The sequence below is a fragment of the Schistocerca serialis genome, chromosome 3, assembly GCF_023864345.2.
Source record: "Schistocerca serialis cubense isolate TAMUIC-IGC-003099 chromosome 3, iqSchSeri2.2, whole genome shotgun sequence".
NCBI lineage: Eukaryota > Metazoa > Arthropoda > Insecta > Orthoptera > Acrididae > Schistocerca > Schistocerca serialis.
Window position 1 is genome coordinate 55,336,525 of NC_064640.1, and position 6,688 is coordinate 55,343,212.

The 6,688-nt window shown below is 46.1% G+C and overlaps 1 pseudogene; it reads right to left on the bottom strand.

The window, feature by feature from the left end:
- Positions 1 to 5,820: 5,820 nt before the first annotated feature.
- LOC126471761 (5S ribosomal RNA) lies at positions 5,821 to 5,938 on the bottom strand (annotated as a pseudogene).
- Positions 5,939 to 6,688: the final 750 nt, after the last annotated feature.

A 6,688-nucleotide genomic window follows, 5' to 3' on the forward strand; every position in this document is an offset into this window, starting at 1 on the left:
CTTTTGATCACATAGTGTATGCGTGTTCATTCAAAAGAACTTATTTTACTGTGTGGATGCATCCTGTGTAAAACCTCGGAGGTTGTTCAGGGATATTTTCTGAGTATTTTGAGATAAGAGTGACTCATTACGGAGTAATATTTTATTTAGTTTGTTATCCTAGTTGCCCTTATTTCTGTGAAAACACCTTCGGAACAGTGAAAAATCCTGTAACATGTAGTCATCAAATCATGCAACATGGAAGGATCCGGTTTCTCTTAGACACCTATGTACATACAGATACAAAAGTACTGTGATGTGGCTATCGTTACTGTGCGGCCAGATCAGTATGGCGTCCTTTTATCGCTCTTCCACAGCATTCGGTGAACCAATATACGAGATGCATTTCGGCCAATTCTTCATCAGGTATTTTATCCATATTGCTGCGTATCATAGTTCACTTACAGCAAATACTGGTGGAAAAAGAAAACCGAGAACCGAGCAGTACTGAATGCAAGTTTGAGGCAAATAGTAATGTTAATACTGTTGGCAGCATGTACCACGAGTGAACGAAGAAAATGTGTTTACAAACATGACACATAGCGTGTGCCGAAGACATCAACACTGCTGTGCAGATGCTTTCGGTGAAATACAGATTTGGAGATAAATAGGGGTACGAAATGAAACGAAATGCATTAACCTTGTAATGAACCACCGGAATTCGCTGGACTCTTACATTAAAATGCTCTGAAAACATCCCTGGACAGCACCCTAATTTTTTTCGGTGGATTTCAGGTTCAGCCTACACACACATACACACACACACTCACACACACACGCACGCACGCACACACCATCAAACATATGGGAATTTCTGACTCTACGCACGTTGGTATATTGCGTTCCGGGAATCCGCTTCTGTCTTAAGTGTATATGTTTAGATTAGGTGACCGTAATGATTAACGTAGTTTATTGTTTCGTAAAAAAAGAAACAAAGGAAGATCAAGGTTTAACGTCCCGCCGATGAAGAGATCGTTAAAGGCGAAACACATACCCGGATAAGGGAAGGACGGCGAAGGAATTCAACCATATCCTCTCCAATAAAACCTCCCAGTCATTCACTTCAGTCGAGTTAGAGAAGCCGGAGAAAAGCTAACCCAGATAGGCCTGACGAGGATTTGAAACGCTGTCCTGTCGAATTGATGTTCGTTACGTGTATCAGCCGTAGTGTCGTATCTGTGCTGTAGCTAAGAATATGAGAGGAAAGAGCCAATCTGTCAGCATATAGCGAACTCTTCTTGAATAGCGCCAAAGGTGGTGCTACGCATGATATTCTCATCCTACAGACGGATCACCATCAGTTATATGTCATACCATCGTACAAGAAGACAGTGTGGACACATTCTGAATTTCACGCATGGCTTAGATGCACGGTCTCGAGATCAATAACTATCGAGTCCTCCATTTGCCAGCCAACAGATAAATAATCACTCTAAATGACTCACAATTTATTTGCTTTGCGCTGTATGATTTTGATGTATTTGAAACAGCCAATTACTGGTTGTGCATAATTTTCTTTCTTCCTTGCACCAGATTGCATGAACATCTCTGAAACAGTAGCAGTGGAAAATGAGCTTGTAGTGAGAAATCTTGGAGATGCATAAACAAATTTTCTTTCTCAAGTACAGCGTATTTCACAACTCATATTAGACTTGCAGGGGTTGTAGAAGGAAGTCAGTAGACAACGTTTTTATAAAATAAAAAAACACGTCCGAAAATGTATCTTTTGGATTTAAAATAAGTTTGGAAATCGGTTGACTTTCAAATCTCCCGCTTCAGGGAACGTACACAATGAAGCTAATGAGCTGTAACCCGAGTTCTCTACAGGAGCTGCCCCACTTGCCACAAAGCGTATTTGACGCAGGTGGTGGAGAGGCGGCGTATCGAGACTGTGGGATGGTCAGTGGTAGCTAGTGAAACATGGCTGCAAGGATGGCTCTGAGCACTATGGGACTTAACATCTGTGGTCATCAGTCCCCTAGAACTTAGAACTACTTAAACCTAACTAACCTAAGGACATCACACACATCCATGCCCGGGGCAGGATTCGAACCTGCGACCGTAGCAGTCGCGCGGCTCCGGACTGCGCGCCTAGAACCGCTAGACCACCGCGGCCGGCCTGGCTGCAAGGACAAACATCTTTTATTCAGTTTGTGTTACAATGATCGAAGTGTTACGATGCCCCCTGCAGGCGCTTGGTCTACCGGCTGAGCTGTCAGCTGCTTGATGGCCGTGGCAGAATGCTACGTGGATGACGTCAGCGTCCCACTTCGCTGACCCCGTTTATTCAAATGGTTCAAATGGCTCTGAGCACTATGGGACTTAACATCTGAGTTCATCAGTCCCCTAGAACTTAGAACTACTTAAACCTAACTAACCTAAGGGCATCACACACATCCATGCTCGAGGCAGGATTCGAACCTGTGACCTTAGCGGTCTCGCGGTTCCAGACGGAAGCGCCTAGAAGCGCTCGGTCATTCCGGCCGGCTCCCGTTTATTCACTCAGTACCACGTGTCCCTGTTAGGACAGTGCGGGCGTGGAGTGTCAGCGGCGCGAACGTCTGCGTGGATTCTCGTAGAGGTCCACTGTTATCGGAAGAGAAACTCGCAAGGGCATCGTCCTGCCCGCCAACCGTTGCTCTCTAAGGCAGAAGTTCGGCTGCTGCCGTAGAGAATGGAGGTGGCTCATCCGTTGTAAGGCTCTGTGTCCACTGTTGCGGGCTTAACCCCGTGAAGTGTCTCGTGGAGAAGGCTGCCCAGGCCGCCGTCGGGTGCTCGCTTGCCCGTGTACCGGTGGAGACTTGGGTGACACTGGTGACGAGAAGGGTGCTGTCAGATTGTGCATAGGTTTGCCAGAATCAGAGGGAATTTATGGCGGTAAATGGCGTGTATGTAGTACCGATACGTTGCTTCCAGACACGTACAGATCAACACCTTCGCAGCCCAATGGTGTGGAAACTTCTCTCAGGCCGGCTCGTAGTTAGACGACTTTTCTACGACGTCACGAAGATTACGTAGCACGACCTGGACCGTCTTGTGGTAGGTAAACAGGCTTGTTTATGAAATGAAATATCAGCACCTCTGCGCCTTCCTGCTCGAAACCGAGCGAGGTGGCGCAGTGGTTAGCACACTGGACTCGCATTCGGGAGGACGACGGTTCAATCCCGTCCCCGGCCATCCTGATTTAGGTTTTCCGTGATTTCTCTAAATCGCTTCAGGCAAATGCTGAGATGGTTCCTTTGAAAGGGCACGGCCGATTTCCTCCCCCATCCTTCCCTCACCCGAGCTTGCGCTCCGTCTCTAATGACCTCGTTGTCGACGGGACGTTAAACACTAATCTCCTCCTCCTCCTCCTGCTCGAATCACATGCTGTTGCAATGGTGCTGCTTTTCTTAGAGTAACGCCCAAAATTAACGACGATGTTACAATACACGCTATCCACAAATCCTGGTCTGCGTCCATGTAGCACCACCGTCAACCCAGACGGTTGTGAACGAAGCACTTTCTCACACCCGTTGTTGTAGTCGAAAGAAATGATACGTGGTGGACTGAGGCGATCCGGAAAACATTCATACATGCGTTGTCCAGCTCTGCCATTATACAGGGTGGTCCATTGATAGTGACCGGGCCAAATATCTCACGAAATAAGCATCAAACGAAAAAACTACAAAGAACGAAACTTGTCTAGCTTGAAGGGGAAACCAGATGGCGCTATGGTTGGCCCGCTAAATGGCGCTGCCATAGGTCAAACGGATACCAACTGGTTTTTTAAAAATAGGAACCCCCATTTTTATTACATATTCCACGGTCCATTTTAACACGGGTAACGTATCACGAAACAAATACCGTCCGCACTGGCGGAATGTTACGTGACACCACGTACTTATACGTTTGTGACTATTACATCGCCATCTATCACAAAGTGAAAAAAGTGGTCTAACTAAAACGTTCATACTTCTTTACGTACTACATGAATATGTAATAAAAATGCGGGTTCCTATTTTAAAAAACGCAGTTGATATCCGTTTGATGTATGGCAGCGCCATCTAGCGGGCCAACCATTGCGCCATCTGGTTTCCCCCTTCAAGCTAGACAAGTTTCGTTCTCTGTAGTTTTTTCGTTTAACGCTTATTTCGTGAGATATTTGGCCCGGTCACGATCAGTGGACCACCCTGTATACCGTACCTTGAAGCAGGATATTTAAAAATGATTCGATCTTTAATCTTATTTTACATCCAAACGATGCGTTTCCGGATTTGGGTTCCTTGTCAAAACTGCTATGTCCCCTCTACAACCCCTAGAAGCCTATAATAGGAACCGTGAAACACAATATTTTTCATTGCTTTTCGCACTTAGAGTAACACACCGAGTGTTTCATAAAAATCTTCGCAATCTTTGGTGGCAGATTCCCGACGCCAAAAAATGAAAATTCTTATATCACCACGAGTCCAATCATCCTACATGAGGTCCAGGGTCACCATCCTAGCGTGTATTAGCAAGTTCGGCTACGGATACATATTCACTAGAACGTGATGACTGAAAAATTATTAATCGCTTTGGGCTGGCAGACTGTTGTACAGAAAACATCCTACATTCTCGACTTCTTTTTAGCGACAGATGGAGCAAGGATACCAGCGATTTAGCACCTCTCTAGATGAGGACCCAACGTGATTTATGGGTTTCATAAACTAGTGGGAATCACAGAGTAACGACAGCCGTTACTGGCGCTGCCAACGGGAACAAGACCACCGCTGATGAGTACAATGATCGATGGCTAGCAGTCACAGCTGACAGGGCAGTACGTCGCAGGGCACAGACAACTCACCGTTCACTGTTTCTTCGACGATATCAAATGTTCGGACGGCAGAATTTCGGTCTTTTATAGCGTACAGAATCGTTATAATTAAACTTACACTACTTGGCCCAGTGAACACCGTAAACTATTTACCATAGGAATGATGTTCAGATTATGCGCTCCAGGATTTGCGTTGTTAGTAATGTGCCATGACTTGCTACTAAGCGCCGGTACTGGTACTGCGACGTAGGAGTTGAAACATAGGCGTAAGTGTACATTACAGCTGCAGACAGTCAGCATAGGTCTGGAAAAGTTGAGCAAGGCTTTACTCGTAAAGCTGTTTTATAAAAACAGCAATTGTGCAGCTGTTCTTCCCGAGTATCGATGTATTAAAGAAACATGGGGAGGTCCTCTTTCCGTATCGGGGTTGAAGAACATGATTCGGAAATTCGTATTAACTGGCAATTTGGAAATTGCTCCTGGGAGAAGCCAACGACCAGCTGCGCCACAGATTGTCAATGAAGTTACTGTTGCCATGGCTGGGAATTCTGCACGCAGAGTGTGAACTTCAGCCCGATCACGTGCTTTGTCAGGACAACTGAACATTCCACGGTCCACCGTTGTTTCGGGCAGCAGTAGAGCAGTCTCTAGTGCGGTTTCAGGCTATCGTAGATGGAGATGGTTGCCACTCTGAGTAACGTTTGTAACTTCGAACGTAAACACGGTACACACTTAACAAATTTGAACCCCTCATACGGAAATTAGAATATGTTTCTTTCAATAAAACTTAACTCCTGCTGAACAGACCACGAAGGCCCAACGGTACCGACCGGCCACCATGTCATCCTCATCCGAGAGGCGGCACTGGATGCGGATATGGAGGGGCATGTGGTCACACAGCCGATGTTAGTTTTCGTGACCAGTGCCGCTACTTCTCAATCAAGTAGCTCCTCAGTTTGCCTCACAAGGGCTGAGTGCACCCCGCTTGCCGACAGCGCTCGGCAGACCGGATGGTCACACATCGAAGTGCTAGCCCAGCCCGACGGCGCTTAACTTCGGTGATCTGATGGGAACCGGTGTTGCCACTGCGGTAAGGCCGTTGTCGTTTCTTTCAATGGTTAATTTATCATTTCATTTCCACATGCCATTCCAAATGTTTCGATGAAGATTCATTGCCTGACGACCTCTCGTTTATCATTAGCGAAAGTTTAATTATAACCACCTTGTATTCATCATCAATTACGAAAAGTCTTCATCGTAAGCTAGGAGACACCATTCTTCTTAAACGCATGGAGACGTACAGAGATTACGTTGGAGCTACAGAAACCTGTCACTTTCCGTCAGAATGTTCCTTTTCTTCTGGTTTAGATATATTTCCAGTAGCTTCTTTCTCGACAAGTGTCATCGTTGATGAAGGAACGTAACACGGAAGCACTTTTTAATTGCATTGTCTCGTGTTAAACACAGTGCCATCTCGCCCTATGTGTTAAACTTCAGTCCTACGTAGGATATAAGTGTCTTGGTACGTGGGAGGCACTGCGTCATGTTGTGTCAGTGGAAAGGAAAGAGGAATTAAGCCAGTAGCGTATTTAAAGAAAATGAAAAACAGAGCGCAAAATGTTATATTTTTCACTGCGTGGTATCTGAGTCTCTTTTCAGATACGGAAGAGTACAAAGCACAAATAATGTTCCGGCGTAACGCCAAGCGCCGGCACGACGGTCAAGAGCAGAAGAGCAGAGAGGGCTGTGAGGCGACGTCAGCTGACAGACCCTCCTCTGGGACGACACCTGGACACGAGCGGCATCTAAGCCAAGAAAACATAAGTACCGCTCCGCATGGCCGCAACACAAGTC